We start from the raw sequence: 26119 nt of genomic DNA on the forward strand, positions 1-26119 counted from the left end.
AGCTTTAAAATTAAAAACAAAAAATTATGACTACTTTGGAAAGGATGAATAAAAACAGGCATGACAGAAGTATTCAGAATAATGACTATATAGAAAAGGTAAATAGAGTGCTGCCATTTATGCTCATTTTAAGTAAAATGGTCATTAAATGAAACTGAAAGATAGCATTATGAAAACTAATCAAAGAAAAAGTTATGTATAAAAAAAGCTAATTAGTAAAACTCATTACCACTAAATAACAAGACCTTGGTGGGATTCAAAAAAAGAATTAGCCATTTACATTCATAATGAATAGGTCCAGTTATAATGAATAGGTATTTAAAAAACAGGGATATAAACTGGTCTTACTATACGGTGCTGAAGCTTGGAGTCTTAAAACCTTACTAACTTCTTCCTTAGACAAATCCTCAATATCAGATGGCTGAAAAAAAATTCACAAACTAAGAACTCTGAAGGAAGACCAAACAGAAGCTGATAGGACAAGAAATTACAGAATGAAAATGGAGGTGGATAGGATATTCATAGAAGACCCAAACAACAGGTGTTGTACTGGAACAGTGCCAGAGGTGATGAGGCAGACCAAAGATAACACAGAAATGCACAAGAGAGACAGAACTGAAAGCTATCACAATGACATGAGAACAAGCTATGACTGCACGAGGAGACCAACAAAGATGGAAGTCAGTCGTAAAAGCCCTATGTTCTGCATGAAAAAGAGAGGCATTAGAGGCATCTTATTGTTTCAAGGTATAAACCAGTAACTGAGAAGGCCAGAAGTTAGAAAGCAGCTTCCCCTGTGGCAGGTGATTTAATAAGTTGTCCACAATGGCATTTCTTACATCTTCCGAAGCACCTGGTATTGGCCAGTGACAGAGCTGTGAAGGCCAAAAGTTTAACTGGGTTCAAAAAAGAATTAAGTTCCTGGAGGATAGGCCCATCAATGGCTATTAGCCAAGATGGTCTATCCTGTAGGTGTCCCTAAACCTCAAACTGGACAACAGGGTCGATCACTCAATGAATTCCCCTGTCTGTTCATCCCGTCTGAAGCATCTGGCAACTGCCACTGTGTCAGAAGACTGGATACTGGGCTGTATGAACCATTGGTCTGATCCAATATGGCCATTCTTATGTTCTTAGTCAACAGAAATCTTACTCATAAGGATTAAATTCTATGTTTAGTTCCCTAAATTGTTCTTTTATTGAATTCACACAAACAAAAATACATTGTTATAAAACTAGGCAAATTTTATTCTCATACATTCAATTTAAGTGAAACTGAATGCATCTTAACTCTCAAAATTGTCAAATCAGAGAAAAGCTCTCTGTTCTGGTTCAGTTATACAGTCTATTATGTCAGAACCTAGTTGTTAATGTTCTTCTGTTTTTCTTTAATAAAACTGTTCCTTACAAATTTGTTTTATAAAACTGATTAAGTTAAACAATCAAATTACTGTAAACGAGGATGACCGGATAGCAAGTGTGGACAATTGGGACACTTTTTTCCCCCAGGAATGGAGGAAGGTACAGTTGTATGTGTATATATACCATATATATAAATAAGACTAAGCCCCAGATATCAGGATGGTCCCAATAATATTGGGACATCTGGTCACCCTAAGTTAAACCCCTGTTGACCAGTATAATTGGTGTGAAAAAGAATGGTACGATATATTTTTTTGAAAATACAAAGGGAAAGGAAACAAACATAAATCAAGCCTTCGCTTTGGATTTAGACAGAGAAGGTTATCTTTTTCTACTATAATAATGAAAGTTGCTAAGTAAATGAATAAGAAATTACATACTTAGACGATAAATATTCACAGTTTCTAAGACAACAATCCTTAATGCTTTTGAACAACAAAATTAAGCTTGTCCATTAATTCCTGACTGTAATTGTACTCCCAGCAAAATTCTGCGCCACTGCACAAGGCAGAATTCGAGCAGAATTCATGTTTTACACAGAATTTCATTTTTCCACACAGAATTGGTATTGTAGAGCTGCTGGCCACCATTAGAGGCTGCTGGATCCAGCAGAGCTCAGCTCTCCAACTCACAAATACAGGACACTGCCAAGGGGAAAAGGAGCTGCAGGGTTCTGGGCAGCTACTGTTCCAAACACATCCTGAAGAAAGTAGGCGGCCTGCAGGAAATGTCGTACAAGCCCAGGACCCAGCATCAGGCTCTCTCTCTCTCTGGATCCCTGGGCTCTGGGGTGTAAGGGATGCCAGTATCAAGGTCTTGTTATCTAGTGGTAATGAGTTTCACAGCTGGGCTCTGTGGGGGAGAGGTTGTCTGAGACTGGAGGGGCAGAGTTTCCCCCAAGATGTGCCCAGCTGGCATGTGTGACACACCCAAACTGAGGTGTCCAACAAAAGCATAAATGAGAAACAGGAACTGGGTTGTCGTAGCGGTTTCTTTAACTCTCTACTCCTGGGGGAATGTTTTTGTTTTCTGTATTGTTACAGATGTACTTGCTGACATATTTTGAAATCAATTACTAAAATAATTGACACTGGTGTGATTATATTGTGTTATTTTGACAAATAAAATATGCAGAATTTTTAAATTCTGTGTACATAATTTATTTTTTGGCACAGAATCCCCCCAGGAGTATAATTTCTCCTAGTGAACTTTAGAGGTTCTAACTAGCTTTAGAGGTTCTTTACTGTAATTCAGTTTCTCAAAAGCCTGATCTTATCTAATTCTCTCTTACAAAATATTAATGTTAATTTAATAGTAATTCCCTTCCAATACTTTTTCAACTCTATTCAAAGTTAGTATTAGGCTCAGAGCACAGTCATAATTTTTTGCTTGTACTAGATTTCACTTGTGCCCTGAACAACTTACATTCCCTGCTCCCCCTCCACTCCTATCCCCAAACTACAGGCAAACTTCCATGAAAGCATGCTTCTAGTGTGGGAAAGGAGAGTGAAAGAGTACACATGGTTCCTCAGATTTGTATTAGTTTGTTAATATTATCTACTCTCATCAACAGAGAAAAGGCCCCTTCACCTGATTGCACTGAATTCCCAACATTGTTTAGTTTAGTTATCATGAATCAGCTTGTCACAGAAAACCACTGTAAGTGTTCAGAGCAACCCAACAGACTTAGCAAAAGACACATTGATTAAGCTTCTTCCTCCCCTTTCATAAATTATGCTCCTTCTCTAGAACACAACTTGATCAAAAATTACTACACTAATCCACATTTTACAACCCAGTGATACAACACAATTACAGTCAAATATTTTAGGGGGTTACCAAACACCAGACATAGCGCGCTGAGGATTTCACCATCTCCAATATATCACATGCTTTCAGGAAAAACTGGAAGCACTGAAACCACCAGCCCTGTGCCAGGTTCCCTTTCAGGCACGCTGAGTAATTCACGGGGCTTAAAATTCCTGTTTTTAAAAACTTACTTTAGATTACTTCTGAAAACATAAAATAAAAGCACAATACACTGCCATCCTGGTAAGAGATTGGTCTTTTTTCCCCCCAGGACCCCAGTCATCTGACATGGGTCAGGTTTTCAAGAAGAGGTTAATACCCTGTCACGTAACAGGGGTCAGTATCAACTGACTCCAACAACTAGTGTTATTGATAGTCAAATTTGGCCCCAATTCTACACAAGAATTTTCTAGCCTGAACCTTGTGGAATTGCACGTAAGTTCTCAGGAACTTGAGGGTGCTTCTCACTGCAATAGAAAATCATTTTAAGTAAGAAACTGAAATTATAAAAACAAATACTGTTAGGGGGTCAAGTTAAAGCCAAGTCTAATACCTGAAACTATTAAACTTGTTTTTTTAAACTGGCTAAATTTCAAGTTGATGGTGGGTGTTGCTTTAAGCCTAAAGTCACAGAGCTAAGCAGTGAGAATCAGGAGTAGAAAACCAAAAGCTAACACAAAAACCCCCGTGTTTTAACCACTAAGTTACATTCACATGAACAGCTACAAAACCACTCCATTTAAAGATGGGGACAAAAAGCTTAAAAATAGAGTTTACTCTTTTTCAAAATCAAAAATGTTTCCACTTTTCTTTGTATATCCTTTTTTAAAGCTAACAATAAATAGGAGAGAGAGGGCGAAATTATTTTTGCTAGTGGCTAAGCATGTTCTATCTTGCAAATAAACTGATTTGCAGCTAGCTCTGTGTTTAACTATTGGAGAAGTTAAGTAGTTATCAAGAAAATATTCAATGACAGCTAGATATTTTTATTTTAGTTTGTTTTTAAAAATAGTAAGAATTCTCCAATATCCCACCATAAGCTAGGTTTTTTCTTTTTTGGAGGGGGGGAAGGGGGGAGATTGAGGGCATGGGCTGAGGACATGTGCAAGGAATCAGATGCCATAACTGAACTCTGTGCTTCTCTGACCTCCTCATTGGATTAATGCTAAAAGAGAAAAAAAAAAAAAACACTAACTACTTGGCCACATGTTCTGCAGTACCAGCAATTTATAATGAAATACACTGTAGTTTTCTTTTTTTAATTCAAACTCAAATTAGTATATTTGTATGTATTACAGTTAACACATTGTGTTCTCATTTGAAACGTTAACACATATGGAAAGCATGTTATGCATAATTCTTTCTAATAGAAATGAGAACTGCACATCAGTTTCATTTCCCCTCCCCTTCCCACTATTATGAGTACAAAAATCACTGTAGGGGAAAAAAAATATAAACTAAATGTTAGATTTATTCTACCCATGCCAAAATATTTTGACACCAATCTTCCTGATGTGCCATGTACTAAATATTATTTTAAACTGGATACAATTAACTAGCTTCCCATAAAAATTAACCTATCTTGGGAGAAAAAACAGCTACATGTAAACAAGGTTTTCAAGAGTTTGTAAACTTTTATTATTTAACACACACCTATTGCTGGGCAAGAACTGAAAATAAACAAATACACCACAATTCTGGTTCACTGCACAAATACTGATTGTGTGCACTTGCTCCATGTCTTCTCTTGTCACAGAAGCAATTTTTTCATGCAAATATACATATGTGCCTTTAAGTCAACAGTAAGCCAGAGCCTCAGCTGCTTTAAACTAGTCAGTGGAAATATTCTGATTTACACCAGCTGAGAATCCAGCCAGTTTCCTAGTATGTCTCGATTCCCAGAGCTCTATACATTCATGCTAGCATTATAAATTGTAAGGATATTACAGCAAAGAGATCCATTTTTTTCTGATACAGCACTTTAAAAAAGGCTAAATTAAAGAAGAAATGGAAAGCTGAATACTTAAATTACCAAAATGTATCACATTCAAAGTAAAATAGACTTAAAAGAAAAGGTTCTGATATTGTACCTTTAACTCTCCATAAAAAGGAAAAGCTTAAATATTCCCTTGTTTCTTATTGCCCCACTCAAAATCTAATTTAAAAATGCATCTTTAATACTTCAGTCTCTTTGCTTAAAATTGTGAACAAGAAACGTTAACAAACCTAATTAACAGGCATACTAACATCCTCTTAGATGAAATCCTCAGAGACTGAGGTTTTTATATCTGAATTGTAGTTCATTGCTAAAAATGTTGCTGAGTACAGAGCATGAGCAATTAAATTGTGATGGCATACCAAAAATACATCAGTTCCAGTATCCATATGACTATTTCAAAGAAAAACACTATCCAGTTTTATCTCAGAAATTATTTTTAGAGACTTATTTTTACCTCCACAAACCTAACTAAATTTCCTAATAATCTGAAGTTAAATATTTTCACTCATTATTAATGAGGAAACAAGTAGTAAGAAGCAACGTTGTCAACTCTGGCAATTTTATCATATATCTCAATTTATTCGGGGTTTCTCTTAAAACCCTAGAGCTTAGACTCATGTTATGTGAGAACCTCTGCTTTAATTTCAAAATAAAAGTACATTTCTAGATGTTGTGGAGAAAAGCTTGAAAATACGACCTGAGTGAGGCTTAACAGCTCAAAAACCAAAGGCAAATTAGAAGTCCACAATGTATTAGTTTTTTAAAGGGCACAAAAAGTAGGAACAATAGGGAACGGGAAAAAATGGAAGTTCTTCATGCAACATTTTTTTTGGAGGTGGGGGCACTCTCAGTATTGCCAACCTCAAGACCTCCAAAATCATGCCATCTTTTTGCCACTCAGACCTTTTGCCATCTGAGTCTGAGGCAAACAACATTAGTTTGAAATAAAAATATTAATCCTTTTTGTTACAAATTCAGGTCTCGAGGTAACTTTTTTCCCTAGCAGTGAAGATTCCATAGTGTCTAGCATCCAAATAAATTAGAGAGGAAAAAGACCTATTAGGCCAACTACTTCAGCCCCATGGCAGCACAGAACTGTTTGAGCACAGCGTCCAGTGCTTTTTTCTGTCTAATTAACAACAACTTGAGTAATGGTTTTTACTTCTCCAGTTTAACAAATCTTACTTAGTAAACTGTTCACCATGCTCAGTCTATACTGTGATTTGTTTGAAGTCATCCCATTACACCTGTTTTTTCTCCTTAATCCATTTTAATCACTTCTCCCTTATTTGCATTTTATACCATCCAGCTTTTTATACATCTGCCTTGAAAAGTTGTCATTCAAATTTACCATCCCAAGAATAAATTCCTCTCATCCACACTTTATAACATTTATGATGAAAATTGCATATAATCCAAAAAATAGGTGACAAATTGTTCTATCTCCTTTAGTTATCTTCTGGCCAACCTAGACCTACTTAATTCTTGTAATCTGTCTCTCAAAGCCTCCAGCACCTATGTCACAGTTCAGGGCAAATGCGCCTGTATTCCCCAACCCTCATGATCCTCCAAAGGCACCCCCTCTAGGCTGCTGGCTCTTCAGCCATCAACGCTTTTGGCTGGAAACCCACAGCTCTCTCCCTCCTGGATATTTCCAGGCTGCACAGCTCCCTTCCTACATTGTGATTTTCCCAGCAAGCCAGACTCCCTGAATAGGCTGGTAATCACCAGCACTCACAAAGTTACCACACAGCTCTAAGTAAGCACATTTATTCTTAAAGTGAAAGCATTGCAGAGAAATCATTTTTTAAAAAACTAATAAGACTTCCTATATGCATGCTAAAAGCTTGCCAGACGTCACCAATCAGTCTTACGGGGCTTCAATAGGCAAAGTCCTTCCAACCCCTTCCCAGGAAGGATAGCCCACCCCTCCACCTGTTTTGGACAGAAGGTCCTGTCCATTTGCTCATTCAGAAAGAAGGCCTGAGTCAGTTTAAATTCAGGCTATTTCTCCAGAAGTCCTTTATTTGTCTGGTGGTCTCTGCAGAATCCAGTTTGAGATAATATATGCAAGCCTCTCCAGATGGTGGTACTTATCTGTACATATCATATGAGTAAAAAGAAAAGGAGTACTTGTGGCACCTTAGAGACTAACCAATTTATTTGAGCATGAGCTTTCGTGAGCTACAGCTCACTTCATCAGATGTTTACCGTGGAAACTGCAGCAGACTTTCCACGGTAAACATCTGATGAAGTGAGCTGTAGCTCACGAAAGCTCATGCTCAAATAAATTGGTTAGTCTCTAAGGTGCCACAAGTACTCCTTTTCTTTTTGCGAATACAGACTAACACGGCTGTTCCTCTGAAACCTATCATATGAGTGAATTTGCTTAATCACTCCCCACTGTTCTTCATTTGTGGAGGACCTGTAGTCACTCTACCTCATGGAATTGCATACAATCCCTGGCCCACAATGATGCATTAATTTATTACAGTAGTATCTCCCAAAGATATTGCAGAAAATGGTCATATCTTCTAACCAAGGTAGGCATATTTAGTTCCTGTAATTTCTCTTTCAAAAAAGTCCCCAAGCCGTAATCTTTCTGTCCTTAATTTTTAAAACTGCATCTCCCTATCAAGATACCCAATTAACCCAGTACAAGTAACATGGAGAGGAGACTTTATTTTAAAAACTCCTTTTTGGCCCTCCTCTTTTTAATCTCAGCTCATTTGTTGCAACTAATTAATCATAATGTTTCAGTTTCAGAAATTATTCTAAGAAGAATTTATCAGCTCCAATGTTAGAGACAATAAGCAACCTTTAGTTAACATGATATTCAACTTTATCAGCTGAAACAACATATCACCAAAAATGAGTTTAAATAAACCTAATTCATCACTGTTTCTTACGATTGAGAGTTTATAAACATACATGAATAATACTGTAGAAAAGCAGACCGACAAGCATGCTTACCCCCCCGCCACACACATATGCGGAGGGATGGTGGGAAGGAAGGTGGGGAATGGCAAAATGATCCAAGTAGAAGCAGATCCATTAACTTCTGCCCCTGCCCTTGCCCTCCCCCCGCAAGCAATATCAATACACAGGGTGCTTCAGTAGATCTAGATGCCTCAGCATTCAGTGAGTAAAAAGGCTCCCACAAAACGTCTCCTAATCCTGTCCCACCTTCACAGTGGGACTTCACCAGTTTAAAAGGGCCTGCCAAGACCTCAAAGAAACAAGGCAGGAATTGCCTCCAGAAAGTTCTGAGTAGCCTCCATTTCCCCTCAACCATCCTATCATGGACACTTCTGTCATTGCTTCAGCTTCATTGTCAAAACCGTTGTATCTGCAACTGCAGGAGCCTTCAGTCATTTTCCCCTCAACTGCCCACCACAAAATCCCAAATGTACTTTCAGCACTAAAGTGAATAGGATAAAATCTTCTAGAAAGTGACCTACTGGATGATTCATCAATTTCTTTTATCATCCCTGAAATTAGGGGAGGAAATTGCTGTAGGGTGGGAGAAGGGGAGAAAGCAAATAATGCCAAAATACAGAAGAATTGGCCTATTCTTTTTTCATTTAGAAATCTTTTCCTATACTTAGGAAAAAAAATCAAAATTAAACTAATAAAAAAATAATTCACACAACCTGAAAAAGGTAAGGAGTAAACTTAAATGAACATGCATAACAACATATTATAAACAAGATATGGGAAAGCAGCTTCTTCGGAAGTATGAAAACAAGCTGTCTCACACAGTAAGTTAGCCAGTCCCCATAACCAGTAGCTTAGTTTTCCCCACATTGTACTATAAAAAACATTCACATACTTTATTACAAAGTTCATTGAGGGGTACCAGCAGCCAACTGTTTGCATAAACTCTAAAAATGAAGGTATGTTTACACACACTGCAGTAATTAGCATGACTACTGTCACTTCCGCAGAATAGCAGAAATACTGGTACTTCCAGGAATACCATGGGCCTGTCCCCGCCTGTATGACCCTGCCCGCATGACCTGCAAGGTCACTGTGGCAGGACAGAGTGTCACTCTCTTCAAAATGGCATTGTGTGTGTGAGAGATACCAGACAAAACCACACACAGTTTAATACCAATACCAGTACCAGACAGGGAACAAACCGTTTAAAAATAGGACTGTCTGGATTAAAACCAAATGAACGGCCTGTCATAGAGTCATAGATATTAAGGTCAGAAGGGACCATTATGATCATCTAGTCTGACCTCCTTCAAAACGCAGGCCACAGAATCTCACCCACCCACTCCTGCGAAAAACCTCTCACCTATGTCTGAACTACTGAAGTCCTCAAATCGTGGTTTAAATACTTTAAGGAGCAGAGAATCCTCCAGCAAGTGACCCGTGCCCCATGCTACAGAGGAAGGCAAAAAACCTCCAAGGCCTCTTCCAATCTGCCCTGGAGGAAAATTCCTTCCCGACCCCAAATATGGTGATCAGCTAAACCCTGAGCATGTGGGCAAGATTCATCAGCCAGAGATACCCAGGAAAGAATTCTCTGTAGTAACTCAGATCCCACCCCATCTAACATCCCATCACAGGTCATTGGGCCTATTTACCATGAATATTTAAAGATCAGTTAATCTATGAATCTATGTACCACTGGTTCAAAAAGTACAGTAGATGTTAGTTGTGTGTGCTACAGTAAAGGGTGCAGAACTGTTTCTACTATAACTCCCCTCACATGCTCATAATGAAGGCGGCACGGAAAGGGGGAGGAAGAGATTTGTTCACCAATGAAGAGTCTTTCCTAAGAGAGTGTGGTGGTCTAAACCTTTTTATTTTATTTTTTTTGGCAGAGTTTCAGCTTTAACTTAAAAAAAAAAAAAAGAAGAAGGTTCTAGCCCTCACCATAGCAAATTTCATTTTCCAAAAGTGAAATGAGTACTGTTTTCTTAAGTATGCAGACAGACGGCTCTAGTGCCATTGCTACTGCTCACAGCTTTGTTAAGGTGGTAAAGAAAAGTCAACAAGGTTTGCTGGTGTTATGCAGAACCCCATGGTTATCAGAAAAATTATCAAAAATGATGTCAATTTCACAGCCCCACTAAGCAAAGATAGGTGCAGCACAAGGTACTGGAGTTTATGGCAAAGACCAGCCTCAAAAAAAAGCACAGACAGAAAGGTGGAATACCCCCCTCAGTAGTTAGGATGATCTGGGGAGAATTGGTTTTAGAAAATCCCCTCAAGCTACTTTTTAAATTCAGGGTTAGTTAAAACCCACACCTCCCTAAGATTCTTACAGGTAAGAATTTAAATATATAAAAAGCATTGCCTATCCATAATGCACTCATTACAAATTTCTTCCTTACTATTTTTCCATTTTAAAAAAAAAACTACCAATCAAATTAGATACAAAAAGACCAGCAACAAAGCAATATAGAGGATTGAAATAAAATATTTAGGAGTCAGAAAATTCCACTTACTGAGGTTCATCAGCCAACACTGTTCAGCCAAATTAATTTTTTTAAATGGCATTTTTCTGTTCCTCTTTTAGTCCTCTGCATGAATCCATAATGCAAGATATGCAGCATATGCAAAGTGGCCAAATTCACATTGCTGGAACCACCTTAATTTTTGGATTTATTTTGATTATGAAATCATCATAATATTGATCTTGCAACATTAACTTTAATGTAATGCTATTTTTGCATTTAATAGATGCAACATCTAAGTCAAATGTGTTTAGGCATATTGTGGCAAACGTGTTGAGGCATTCTCTACCAACTCTACCTTTCTACAACGGAGATTACTCAGTAAACAGACTTCATAAAGAAAAATCAATGCACATATTATCTATTCGCATAAACCCAGAGTATCAATAAAACTCAAGTAACATTTCTAATCAGTTATCAGCTGATCCTATAGACGTTATGAGTATGCGTTGTCTTAACTATTCAGTAGGGAGGACAGTTCAAACCTGTATATAGCAATTATCTTAAACACAGCAGATGAACAAGGGGATGCCTACCATGTGAAAGCTATTAATTGCACACAACATATGGGTTGCTAGCAAAGCAGATATTCTCAAGGTCAAGAGCACAAAAATCACCTCCAACACACATTTTCCAAGCCTCACAGAGAATTCAGTATTTTTCTCCCAAATACAACTTTCCAACTTCAGTATCAATAGCCTGTGAAGAAGTTTCTTGCCAATACCTGCCAAGATATTTTCAAATGTTTAACCAGGTTCCATGCTTTTCATCAGAACTTATTCCACACACTTACTTTGACCACTCGTCCCCTTTTTTAAGACGAGTCTTTATTTCATTGATTTCTCCCTTAGAGAAGGATCCCTTAGTGTGATCACCCATCCCTTATTTTAAGATGTATTAAATGTTTTAAAACTAATATGCACTACTTTAAATGTTAAATTGAACCTTATGATAATTGTATTACACACTTGAAGGCAATAGATTGTACACTTGAGAGAAGAATGCACAATAAGCTAAGTGAAATTATGTTTCTCTAAAATGCCCTTTAAATTCAAGTATTGTCCCTTATTTTTCATGTGGTTTTCCCCTATTTCCATCCAACATAGGTCACCCACTAGAGTAGACAATCTCACAGATAACAGGAAACCAAAAAGAGCACCACTTTTTACACTGCAATGGTTCAAATACATCAAAGAATTTTTGTGCACAACCATCAAACTGGTTAACATACGAGTACATTTAAGACTTCATCTATATCACATCTTACAATTTTATCCTAGCTCAAACTAAGCAGAGTATGAAGTGGTCAGTATTACGGTGCAAAGCCTCCAAGGGAAGCAAACTGCTGCAGTAAATAGTATTAATGATTCAGTATATGGCACGGAGAGCATATGGCAATAGTTATGCCAAGACAACATTAATATAATGCCTCAATATGGAGTCTGAAGGAATTGAATTGCTGGACATGACACCTTTCAGATAATGTGCAAAAACTAAGTCCTGACTACTTTCGGTTATTGAAAATCCACTGTGCTTTCTGGAAGCATAAATTAATCCAAGCATCCGGAAAATTCCAATTTAGGTAACTACAAACTCCCTATCTAAATATTACTCACGTAATTCCAATTCAATATGGTCATCTTCAATAAACTGCTGAATATGTAATACTGTGCTATATTGCACTGCAGAGGTGGCGGCATTTCACTTTTGGGCAAACTTATCCAAGGACTTGTCTACACTAGCACTTTACATGGCTGAAGAATTTTGAGTTTCTTGATAAAATGATCCGAGTCTCTTCTGGTTCTTTGACCCTTGCTACGGGATAGTTATGACTGCTTGGGTAACCAAAACGATGAATTTCCTTGCTCACAAGTGTTTATAATTGAAGACTAATACTGCAAAACCCCCAAACATTTTTTAAAAAACACTAAACGTTATTTTAGGGTTTTTAGCTCCGGAGTCATGAAAGACAGGTACTTTTAAACTTTAAAAAATTTCTTGAAGATTGTCTGGAAATCATTAAGTGCTGTATCTCTTATTGCCGAACAGTTTGTGCTTTCTAGCATGCAACTCAATACATTCCTGGCATCTCAGCAGTGAATTGCTGAAGATACAAGTAGTGATCACTTACTGTAAAACAAAAACACATCCCCAACTCCCACCACTATTATAGATTCTTATGATGTAAACATCTACAGAGACTAGTTGAAGACAACAATTATTTGGAATGGTCTGTTGTCTTTTTTTTAAAAAACACATAAAAGGTATATGCTTCGAAGACGTCTACCTTAAAGATACTGAAAATGAAAATTTGTGAAGAATTATACTATCTAGTAATGTATTTTACAATACAGAAGTGAAAGATCTGATCACATTTTTCAAACTGTAGGTTTTGAAATGATTACAGTAGCTCAGTTTTAAGGGGCTGCTAAAAAGCTGTTCTGACATAGCATACTGATAGATTTTCCTACAGTTTTAAGTATCTCCCAGGCAAGTGTGATTATAAAATATTTTGGTAAATTATAACTAGGGCCTGTTTGTCATAGTAAACCATTTGAAAATAATCACTGTCTGGTCATGGAAAAAGAGGGAAGAGTCACATGCTTATAGCAAGAGGTGCCAAGAGTCAAAGACAACATTGTTTAAAACAAAGTGTCCTTTATTTTGCAATAGAAACCAATAAAAATAATTTACAAATATTTAAAAATCTCTACCCAGTGCCTGGAGGTTCACTCCAGCAGCAGCCAGTAGCACCAGACAGAACACCTGCTACTGCCTCCTTCTTCAGTGCTGCTTCCCTGCATAGTTGGTCCGCAGAAGCCTGACTGAATGCCATGACTTATCTTTAAAAACACATACATACAAGAAATAAAATTCAGGTCAACTCAATGAAAAACCATCAGCCATAGCTAACTGGCTTCTAAACACAACTACAAAATAAAGAGGTCAGGGAGAGAAATAAATTGTGGGGATTTTTCTCTGTGCCCAACATGTATGCACAAGATTCCTATTTAATCAAACATCCTGTCTCCAGCAGTACCAATACCTAATGCTTCAGAAGAGCTGCCCACAGCCAAAGACAGAGTCTATAATGCATATCGTCAGTTGAATGGCATTGGCCATGTCTTTTTCCACAAATGTTTACAAGCCTGGGCAAGGTTATTTTAGGAAGAGGATGAGTCTTCCAAAATGCAAAAAAACTGCAGAACTCAAGTATAATAAAAAGGGTGCCCATTTTAGCAGTTAGAAGCCTGTGCATACTATAAATCCAAAATCCAAAGCACATCTGATTCACTAAGTTTAGAATGAATATACAGCACTTAGCACAAGGAGATAACCCGATGCTCACTGGGCCTCAATGGACCACTCTAAAACAAATAAAAATTGAAGCACCACCATGTAAAAAGAAAAGCTTGTCATGAGTAGACTTAGAGTAGAAGCCTCACCAAACTCCAGTTGAAGTCAACAGTAAAGACCCCTATTGACTTCAAGGAGAGTCAGATAAAGCCAAAACATCTCCCCATCTCTGCCTTAGCCTATGCTAATGTTAAAAAAACTGAAATTGTAACCCCCCCACCCAAGATTTGTAAGATTTAATTTTTATCTTATACCCTGAAACCATTAAAATCTTATTTTCCTACAACTTTTTTATTCACCCATACAACCAAGTGTAAAGTGGCATTTCCATGAACTTAAGTTTACACCAAGAAAGTCCTAACCTGTCCTGTATTTACCCAGCTATCAAACAAAATCAGACAAACCTGAACTGAAGGCTACTTAGCTCACCAACCACTTCTAGTTAGATACAATTGAATTTTAAGCAAATCTTAAGATTAAATAAAAAAAAGAAAAAAAAAAAGACCACAAATCAACATTTCAATGCTAAAACTAATGACTGAAAAACAGCATGGACCAACTAATGATTATCTGTCAACACATCTTGATATATTAAATATTAGCAATCCTAAAGGATCTTTATATCTTGTAAGATTTGTCAGTCTACACCAGCTAGTATTAAATCATTTAGTAAAATTACAAAGTAGTATTGACTTATATCATTGCATCAACATTTGTTCAATAACATGCAACATGATTTAAAAACAAAAACATTGACAAAGTTAGCCTGTTCTTAATGCATAGTCTAAGACAGTATATTAGAGTACCCAACGTATTGGAATCCAAAAGTTCCGTTAACTTAAAAAAAAAAATAGATTCTTGATTCCAGAAGTACATCATTTTTCTGATATCCGGTAGTCTGGACTCTGGGTTTTTTGCTGTTCATGAAAACTGAGGGCTAAAAGGTGACTGCAAGTGTGTTAATCAGCAGTCCCTTTTTGAATCTCCAGACGTGAATTATTCAGGTGAGCCTGAGAAACAATCAAGATATTTATTATATGTTGGGAAATGGAACAAGTGCTTCCCTGACTACACTGCATCAAGTGTTAAGAGTTTTTAGGGGACATAAACAACCTCTGAAGAATACTAGATAAGATGCTATTCTTCTTGCTGACTGTGTATTTCCTATGGTGGACACACTTACTACATCTTCTCTGTAGAGGAGGCCTGATGCTTGGCAGACCAATAGGTGGAAAACAGAAGGAAGACAGAAGGCTCTGGAATTATGACTCAATTTTTGTGATTTATGCTAGGAATTTTAAAAAGTAATAATCGTCTTAACTGAGACATATACTCAATATAATACTGTGAACTTTAGCTGTGTATACAAATGGAGTCTCAATATTGCTGTCTGCTCAATGACATAGCCCTGCTTTCTAACTTTAATGAAAACACACATTTGTTTTGTCTTTGTGTATACACCTACACATTCTGAGGAAGAACATGAAACCACCACATGACCTTGTTTAGTAAATGATATACACTGCATTAGATTTAGGAGGACTTGAGGATATTGTCACTGAAGGATGCAACATAGCCACATCTGTCACAATTTAATACTTGATTATGTGGTTCTCCTAGACTGAAAGATTCTAAGGATGGGTGTTTAATAATACAGTAAAGCTGAAAGTGAAGAAAGTTACATATAACTTTATTATTACTAGTTTGGTTTGTTTTTACTCAGGGCTCCCCATAATTATGTTTTGAAGGCTTCTAACCACAGGAGATAGAAATGCTTATTTGAAACTATTCTTCCTATACAATCTAGTTAGACTAGTCCTACACACACTGCAAGTGGGTTTGGTTCATTTACAGTATTTATGCCACCATTCTGGATTTTTTACCTCCTATGCTTAGTGTACATTACCTTTGTCTATTGAAGAGCTTAAATAAAATGAGATATTTGTAAATGATGCCTGACGTAAAACACTTAACAATGGTCTTATGTTTTTAAACAGATAAAAAGCAAAACTAAAACAAAAAAAAGTCATTACACAATAATCTTTTACTATTTACACTCATGTGTCTGCTAAGGCTCCCAGGGTCTTCCATGTATTAAGCTTAAAAATATTTATCCAACCACCTGAAGAAAAACGTGCCTGAATATTCTATCAATTTTATCCATTGTTTTACAAATATTAATTAAAACAAGTAAAGGCAACATTTAGGCCCTTATTCAGCAACACATTTAGACATGTTTAAGTCCCACTTGCTTCAATGTACATGCAAAAAAAAAAAGTTAAAAGGACACAATTTGGAACCCAAAGACAAAAACATTATGTAACGCCTAAGTTAAAGTCTTTGACCACCACACTCTTCAATGAAACATTTCACCTAGATGGAGTTGTGAAACCTACAGAGCAAAAGGAAGATTTTTTCCTTCTTTGCACTGCTGTATTTCTGCTTTTTTTAGGATGTTCCCCACATGGACATATCCAACACTCCCGTGCAGCCATCAAGCCTGCAAAAGGTCCTGTCCTAATCCTTCAAGTCGACCTATATGTGAAGACTCAACATCGACTCTGAAGCCAGCAGGGCTCTAGGCAGGTGCAAGGGTCAACCTCGGCAGTTGAGTTTACAGGATTGTGGCCTAGAAGTAAAGTTCCTCTGGAAGAAGCCAGACATCTGTAATTTATCCTAGAACTGGAACTCTGGATAACGACCCCCCATAAATGAACCCCCTCCAAACGACTCTTCTCTCACCTCCCTGTGGGGACGTGCATACAACTCCTCCTTGCTTTTAATCCAGGTTCCACTCCCTCCTCCCCTTCCAGGGCAACCACGCCAGGAGCACCCCGCGAGCCAAACACGCCTGTGACACCCAACAAAGTCCACGCCGTTTCCCACAGACCACATACAAAGGTACTGCCCGTTAGGCTGCGCGGGAGGGGAGAACGGGCCGCGAGGCACCGCTACCCCTGGGCTCTACCGGGCGGCACAACCACGCCGGGGAACAACAAAGGGCAGCAGGCAGAGGGTTAACGAAATCGCTGCAGGGCCGCGGCTCTGCCGGCCCTCCCAGGTCTCTCCCCGCCAGCGGAGCCAGGCTTTACCTGCCCTTCCCTGGGCAGGACACGCCAGGTTCGCCCCCCGAGCCAGGCCCCGCTCTCCAGGGTGGCCAGCTGCCCCTTCCCCGGGTATCCCTGCGGCCCCCTTCCCCAGCCCGGGCGGCTGCAGGGCGCGGACGGATGGTGGCAGCTCCCGACGCAGCATCCCTGGGAACCAGGCAGCGGAGCCGCCGCGGCCTATGGGGAGGGCCGGCAGGGGAGGCGGGGGGCTACCGAGACCGACAAAGCGCAGCCAGCCGCCGCCGCCCGCGGGGGGGCCGGGCCGGGCCGGGCCGGCGGCACATGAAGCGGCCGGCGGCACTCACCGCGTGGGGGGGCCGAGCTCCGAGGAGGGTGAGGGGGTGGGGGGCTGTTATTATTTTAAATAACCGAGGCTGCGGCTCCCGCAGAAAATTCCCTGGCCGGCTCCCCCGCTGCGGCCCGGCGGGCCCCGCGCTCCGCCGCCGCTGCTGCCGCTTCTTCTACGCCTTGCTGGCCTCTCTCCCCCATCAGGAGCGGGCCGGGCCGAGTGGACGCGCCAGGAGCCGCCGCGGCCGCTCCCCGGAGCTGCCGGTGGCCATTTTAATCCGCCTCCGCTTCCCGAGTGCCCGGCTCCCAGCGCTGCGTCCTCCCGCCGCTCCGCCTCCCGCCTGGATCCCTCCCTCCCCCCGCCTCTCTCCTCCCCGCGCCGGAGCCCTCCCTGACCCCGCTCCAGTCCCGCAGCGCCCGGGCTCTCCCAGCGCCGCCTGGGAGCGGGCCACCTGCCCCCCCCCCCCTCTCTCCTTCCCGCTCCCGGGGCCGGCTTCGGGAGAGCTCGGCAGCCGCCCGCTGCAGCCCGGAGACCGCCCCGCTCTGAGGGCTCGCCTCAGCATTGGTTTCGGGTGCCCCTTCCCCGCCAGGCTACTTACTGCTCCTGGGGGCGTCGAACTGCGCCGTAGCCCTCAGCCACCCTGCCCTTGCCTCACGCCTGTCGCGGGGGCAGCCCCGAGCGCTGCTCTGCAGCCAGCCCGAGCCTGGCACAGCAACCGAATCAGCCGTTGGGTGACTGCAAAATGGTTGTTGAACGGCCTGGGGAAAGGACTGTGGGAGACGCAGATGTTGCCCTGCCCACCCCCCCGCAGCCCAAATCGCCCCTGCTCGCCCTTGCAGGGCGCCCTGGGGCCGTCACGTTGAAAAACACCGCATCAAATTGCTGCAGCAAGGAGGACGGTGAACAGGATCGCTTTCCAGCAGCTCCCAACGACCGAAATACATGCTGCTTTTCCTCAAGGAGGAAGCTAGATGCGCCCTCTTACTGTCGATACTTCGGCTGTAACTCCGTCTGGCGATTTTTATCTCTCTCCTGTATCCTCAAGGAGCAGGTTCTGCAACTCGAGCGCTTGCACATGAGCCCTTTTGAGCTGAAACATCCCGCAGCTGTTGAGGAACGGATGTGACTGAAAGAGATAGGACTGGAGGTACTGCACCTCGAGCAGAAACACCCTCTCTACAAAGCTTACGCAGCAGTACCTTCTCCTTAAGCAAGAGGAAAATGAAAATAGGGGCTTCCCCTAAACATACCATATTTCATATCCAAGTGATAAGAACTGTATTTGGTACACTTCTGAAACCTGAATATTTTTAAAATTTGATCTTTACACATGACAAGGTTAGAACTGTATCAGCTTTAGTACTATGCTTCTTTCTACATACTGATCTATGACATTTTAATACTTAAATTTTTATTCTGGTAAAAGTATGAGGACAGAGGAAAACTGGTTTCTGATAGGACAGCAACTTTAGTTACTTTCATGGTGAGACTACCTGGCAGTACTTAACAGAAATAGACAACTGAAACAGACATGAAATTAATAACCAAAGTTTCAGGTCTAAAGAACAGACAGACCCTCTCACTTACCAGTTATTGGTCAATGAAGAAAATTTAAGTCAAATTTGAGAAATTTGTTTACCAAGTGAAAGGGAGAGAAGAAATAAAAGCAAAGAGGATACCTATAAAACAAAAACAAGGCAGAAGCAAGCCCCAGTTTAACTTTGACTTAAAATAGTCCACCAATAAAAGGTGAAGCTTTTACAGAAAATTCAAAAGCAAGTGCATCTTAATTTTAAGAAAAATATCAGTTGAACATGATTAATGTTACAATGTAGAAATAGGACATTTATTTTTGTGTGTATGGCTGGGAGAAAACATTATGCCTGAGAAACTCCCATTAATCATACTTCAGTGTTATTTAGTATTTTCATGATTAAGGGGTAGATCCTGCCAGGTTCCATGCAGGGAAGTGAGAATTTTTAAGTGGGACAAGGCAGAAACTCTTATTAGTGCTCAGCTACCTGCAAGGCCTGAGGGATAGCTACAACATTAGGCCCTGTTTCAATCATTCAGGTGCTCCATTTATTAAGTATAGTTCCTAAGCAAGTACATTTATTGCACAGGGTGTACATGTCCATCCCCCATCTCAAGTCACTTGAGAAATCTGGCACTAACAGCTCAGCTTGTATTGAATCACCTAAGTAATAGACTTTCAGAAGTGCTCAGCTCCCAACTCTCAGTTTTCCCTCGGTGGAAGCTCTTCTGAAAGGCAGATGTTATTTAGGCTACTAAATAGGAGCTGGGCTCTTTGGAAAATGTCTCCGTCTGTTCAGGCTGCCATGAACAGCATGTACTATGCTATTGTATACCCTGCTGCTATCCAGCCAAATCCTGATTCTATTAAAGGCAGAGGTAAAATTCCAATGAGCAGGAACAGGTTCTTGAGCATCACCAAAGTGATCCTCACTACATATCCACTAGATCTACACCATGGAAGCCTGTCTTTGCTAGGAGACTATTTCTATCAGAGAATTCATCTGCCAGAATCCCTGCTCTCAGTGTTCTGGCAGAAGCAAACTTTGGCTCTAAATCAGGAGAATAGACTGGCCAATGCTTTAGTCTCTTACGCAGAATACAATTCCCTCACTGATCTCTTACAATACTTGCATCTCTCCTCATTTAGACCCAAGAGCAGTAAGCATACTAATAAAAAGTTGCACAGTATGTTTATCATTTTTATCCTATGGCAATTTAAATATAAGCAGTGACAGAAAGCACTGTGTGAGCTTAGACACAGGTTTTCTCAGCTGAAGAAAATGTCTACTACCACTGCCTCAGCACTTTCCCATTGCAAACTACTTGTTTTAAACTTGACAAGTGAGCAGATCTCTATTTTCTAATAGCTACATCTCTCCACTCCTTAGATGTTAAAAGTAAAAAGCATTTCATTTTGTAGTCGAAACAAGAGTGAGGTCTTAGCCACTGATAGCAAGGGATGTATGATCAGACACATGTATAAGTAAGGCAATTGTGAAATGTTATAAAATGGAATGCACTGAAAAAGGGGAAAAAAAACTATGAGGGAACAAAACCAGGAAGAGTGATTTTTTGTTTGTTTGATGCAACAAGGTGGGCATTTAGGCCAGCTGCTGGCTAGTTCAAGCGATGGCTTTATACTGCTGTCTCCTAAGTGGAGCATGTACACATGGCAAACATTGGTTTTAACATGCACCTACATCCAATGCATGATCACACTGAAGACAGTTCCCCTCAATTGTAAGTCCTGATCAGAAGAGACAGAAAGTCTGTTCCTATTGAAGAAAACAGAACTACTGATTTCATCACTGGGAACAAGCCCATCATTTGAGGAAGGGAGCTTTGGGAAGGTCTGCACATGTATGTTACTCTTGTTACACAAGTCATGTTTAAAAATTTCCCCCCTAAAAGTTAGAATTTCTACAGCTATTTTCCCCTACTGTACGTCCCCGTTATCTAAGTTTATTAACAAAAGGGAGTCAGAGCACCAGCTACAATTCAATGCTTTTTGGAATAAAAATATTCAAAAAAGTAGGCCTAGAGAAAAATAATTTATGCCTATTGTGGTCAAAGTGCAAGGTAACGTGTATATTACACTGTAGCAAAAGTTTATTAACGAAACAAGTCTTAGTTCTATCACAGATGTGCTTAAAGATAGTTTCATCTTTTCAGACGTACATGAATATCAATTACTTTCCCAACCAACTTCAGGATACAAAAATCAAGTATAGAAGCACCAACTCTGTGAAATACTCTTGTCTGAATAGGCCAGATACAAATAAAGCTGAACAAGCGCACAAAACTCTCCAGAGAACAGTGGGAGTTGCATGGACAATTTATACACCAGTATAACAGTGCTACTGCATTCACAATGTGTTGTTTTACTCTCCTTGCTATGTAATGCTCTATTAATAATATTCCTATTTATAGTTCTGATATTTTGGTGAATTGTCACAACTCTAAAATAGTTAGCTGAAAGGGTCCTATTGAGTGGTACCAGACAATTTCTTTCCGATCGCCTCAACATCTCCTTTCCTCTTACAGAGCTCATTATGACTAACTGCTTATCTTTTTCAATTTAGGGTAATTAAAGTACTATAATTAGAGAAAAGAAGGTATTTCCAATAACAGTTTTTCCCCTTTACAAAGCAATTCTGCACAAGGGATTGCATTCATCTTCTTTAAAAAAATACCATCATAATGTAATTTTAAAATTCTTCGCCCATTTACTACCACCACCTTAAAAAGTTTAAGAAAGAACCAGTCCTATTGTCTAATCAGATGCAATTCCCATCAGTGTCACTGGGAATTTTGCCTTTTAAGTCACATTTATGTTTGCACTGTTGACTTGCAGTGCTTCATGTGGTTTAGTCAGTGAAACTAGAGCAGTCTGGAACTCATACATTAGCTATATTGTTGTGTTGGCATTCCCAAAACTTCAGGAAAGTTTGGCATTCCCAAAACTTCAGGAAAGAAAAAATGCTAAGTTTTAAAAAAGTCATTCGAGTATTTATGATAGGGTGAATGGCAATGACTCCTAAATGTAAGTTGCTTAACACTTTCTGTTGTAAAGGATTCCTGTGATTTTTTCTTTATGAGGCTCTCTCACCATAATTGTTTACAGACAGCCTTTGATATTTAGCTGGGGGGGGGGGGGGGCGGAAATCTGTCTTTGTGCCATGAAATTCCGAACAGATTTGGCCAAAATATTAAAATAATTTCCTTCTCACCTGTGTGCCCCAGGAAAGCCTTGGCAGCCTGCCAAAGTTGCTCAACACTCAGACCAAACTCATGCTATTACAAGATAACGACACTGGGAACACCAGGAAACTGCTAGAGCAGCAGGGGGACGGGAGGAGGAACAGGGAGACATAGGGCTGCTCCACCACTAGCAACCCAACTCCACTTTGGGTAATTAGTCTTCTGTTGCCAGCTAATGTTAGCCGCATAGCTCACGGAGTACTTGCTGAAGGGTCAGAGCTCAAACCCTGCTCATGATTTATGGGTAGAAGTTGTTCCAGTTGCACATGAAAGAAAAAAAGCTGAAAGGAAAAAAAAAATCTGTTAGCAACTCTTGGAAAATGATAAAAACAAAAAACTGTTCAAAAAAGTTGTTTGGGCTGCAAAGTCAAGCAGCCAGGATTTAGGAAAGGCCAAAAGTACAGTGGCCCCTGCCACTGCCCCTTGAGCATATTATTCTGCCTCTTGTGCATATACGATGTGATTCTGTCTTTAATTAAATGATCATATACTATTGTTTCCACAGACCCCTGCCTCTGTCAGTTAACACAGTGGATGCACAAAGGGGAAAAATTAAGATTGCACTGGCACCTGCAAATCTTTCCTTTCCTAACCTTCACATGCTTGACTTTGCCACATAAATAACTCTTAATAACCTTTGTGTATAATATTCTTATAGAGCAAAATTGTGGCCTTACTGGCATTAACCCAAACCTACTCAAGTCAATACTGAGTATTGACTATAGGATTTTAGAATCAATAGGCTAATTTACGTAAGGGAATAATTTGAGCCATGTGAATTTAACAAAGGAAAAGAAACACCTTACTTTGGATTTAAACTGTACCCCACAGTGGCAACGTCTATCAATGGCAACGTCTATCAATGGCATATTCTTTTAAAATTCTGGACAAGTAACCATATAAAATGGTTTCCCCCTCAAAGAGTAAAATTCTTTATACTGCACAAAATTCTGATGATCCTTACTATGGAGATTCAACTCAAGACTAATGGTCAATAAATTTTAAAAAATTGAAATAATTAATTGTTCATAGAAACCAAGAAATTGTAAAGAAGAGATCCTGTATGTATCCATTTTGTCCCTTTTCGGGGACACTCATTGTTACTCAACAGGCAGCAGTAAAAACAAACTAGAAAAAAACCCCACCAAAACTATACTTGATACTGAAATTAGATGACAATGGAAAAGACTAGATATACAGTGAGAGCCTTCGGAAGCACATACTAAAGCAAATGGTCCACTTAGGCCTCAATCCTTTATTTTGTACACAGGCATTACTCCCATTGCCTCCAAAAGGGAGTTATATCTTAGAAGAGATCAAGCTCTGAATGAGGTAGAATACTGCCATCTGCTGCCTAGACAGAAAATGTGTTGTCTGCATGAGTTTGGTGTACATCCATGCTCAATTTTAAAAGCCAGTGATTTCCAATATGCAGTGTAATTGTAGCGGTGTTGGCCCCAGGATATTAGAGAAGAGCTCTGTGTGGCTCAAAAACTTGTCTCTCTCACCAACAGAAGTTGGTCCAATAAAAGATATTACCTCACCCACCTTGTCTTTTTGGAAAGGGATCCCATAAAACAATTTTCCTAAGAACAACTTCACTAAGCAGCCAGAATTCATAAGATGCACAGACTCCATAAATAAGTCACCTATAAGGTAGTTTTTGACTTCTCAAGCTGTGATCCTGTTAGCACTGAAACTAAAATAAGGCTAGGTAGAGTCACAGAAAAATCCATAATATTGCAAGAAATTATTTAGTGTCACGCTAACAGTACTAAACCAATGACTCACTATGGTAAGCCAAATTCTGTGGTCCTTAATTGATCAAACTTCCAACTGATGTCAATGGCAGCTTTGCTCAGTGAAAGAGCACAGAGTTTGGTTCAGTGTTAGGTAATGTGTATTTCACATTTAACTATTTAACTATTGTTTAAACCTGTGTATTATGAACCAGCTGTTACCTTCCTCTATTTTAGTGGTGGGTGAAGGATCTCTCTATAGAAGTACAGTAAACTGAAATTAAGATTGTATTTCAATTTACTGTAAGACGACATTTGGTCCAAATCTTGATAAATTTCTCTTCTCTGAAAGCTTCTCTGTTTAGCTTTTAAGACTTGTATGAACTTGAAGAAGTTCTACTCAGCTGCTTTTACAGTTAGGTGAGCAAGAATAAAAGTTTCTAGACCAGAAAAAGTATTGGAGACCTGTGAGCACAAATAAATGAAAACATAGACGACTATCATCATATAGTCAACAGCATCCAAGGACACTGAAAGGACCTACAAACTAAATTTGCTACTATGTAGTTCTTCTCTTCGGCTCTAGGGTGCCCCTTTGCAACTAAATGCAGCATTACATAGATCTTTGCCACTGCACCCCTCTCTAGTGATCACTTCCTTAATCTGCAATGGCTGTCTCAGCCTACATCTATAAAAGCCTAAATCCTTTCTGGGATAACACTAACAAGTCCAAAAATAAAGATGCAAACATGTCTTCAAGTTTACAGCCCTTCCACCCTTCCCAGACTTCACTATAAATCCCTTGTGGTGTGCCAGTTAAGCCCTAGTCTAGGGCTTCTCTGCATCAGAGACACCAGTCTTCTCTGGAGGGTCTTTTCAATTAGTCACTCACTCCTCTAGGGCCAGAGCATGACTAATTGGGTCCCTCTCCTGGCCTCACAAGTGATGGGGGTGGGAAGTTTAAGCCCCATCACAGAGATAAAGTCAAAAGGTTGAACCAGAAATATGGGGTCAAAGGCAAGAAGAGAAAGACAATATAGTGTTTGTCAGGGTTCCCTCCCAACTCTGAGGTACAGATGTGGGGACCCGCATGCAAGACCCCCCTAATCTTATATTCTACCAGCTCAGGTTAAAAACTTCCCCAAGGCACAAATTCCTTTCGTTGTCTTTGGACAGTGTTGTTGCCACCACCAAGTGATTTACACAAAAATTCAGGAAAGGGTCACTTGGAGTCCCTATTCCCCCAAAATATTCCTCCAAGCCTCTTTACCCGCTTTCCTGGGGAGGCTTGAGAATAATATACCAATCAATTGCCTTTGATGTAAGTACAGACAGACCCTTCATTTTTAGGGCACAAAAATTAATCAGATTCTTAAAAGAAGAACTTTTTTATACTAAAGTAAAAATCACACCTGCAAAATCAGGATGGAAGATAACTTTATGGGGTAATACAAAGATTTAAAACAAAGAGGACTTCCCTCTGGACTTCGCTTCACAGTTACAAAATAGGAATAAAACTACCTTTTAGCAAAGGGAAAATTCACAAACTAAAACAAAAGATAATCTAATGCATTTCCCTACCTCACTTTCAGTTTCTGTAATTCTTAGATGGATTATTCCAGGTACCTTTTTAGGAAATGTTGTATCTACCTGGTCTCTCTCTCTCTCTCTCTCCATCCAGAGAGGGAACGAATGAAGAGAGCACAAACACAACCTTCCCTACTTTTGAAAGTATCTTCTTTCCTTATTGGTCCTTCTGGTCAGGTGCCCACTTGGTTATTTGAGCTTCTTAACCCCTTACAGGTAAAGCGACTCAGTACAGCTACAAGTAGGGATTTTATGCTATCCTTATCTGTATGTTTATGACTGTGGAATTCAAACCACAGATTTCATTGCCACTGGAACACCTTGCCTACTTGAAATCTTATATCTGATATTTGTGTCCTACAGTGATATCAGGAGTTACACATGAGGGCAGAATATGTCCCTTCTCTATTCCAGTGTAATAGACTCACTGAGGTCTCCATTGTTGAGACAACATTGCTTAATCAGGTAATGACAACTGAAGTTTGTTAGGAAATTAGCCATAATATTCTTTATTGCTAATTGTCATGAAGGAAAATCCATTG

General features: G+C 39.7%; 1 protein-coding gene across 7 annotated transcripts in view; it reads right to left on the minus strand.

Moving 5' to 3' along the window:
• WDFY3 (WD repeat and FYVE domain containing 3) overlaps positions 1–18632 on the minus strand; it is a 262135-nt gene extending 243503 nt beyond the window's left edge. For 5 of the 7 annotated variants that reach the window (XM_073340566.2, XM_073340563.2, XM_073340564.2 and 2 more), the window contains exon 1: positions 17471–17800. The gene's annotated coding sequence lies outside the window, so the exon portion shown is untranslated. Of the gene's footprint in view, positions 1–17470; positions 17801–18052; positions 18269–18439 lie in introns of those variants that run through there. The other 2 variants (XM_073340560.2, XM_073340559.2) reach the window with 2 other exon arrangements.
• Between the last annotated feature and the right edge of the window lie 7487 nt (positions 18633–26119).

This window comes from Lepidochelys kempii, chromosome 4 (genome assembly GCF_965140285.1).
Source record: "Lepidochelys kempii isolate rLepKem1 chromosome 4, rLepKem1.hap1, whole genome shotgun sequence".
Classification (NCBI taxonomy): domain Eukaryota; kingdom Metazoa; phylum Chordata; order Testudines; family Cheloniidae; genus Lepidochelys; species Lepidochelys kempii.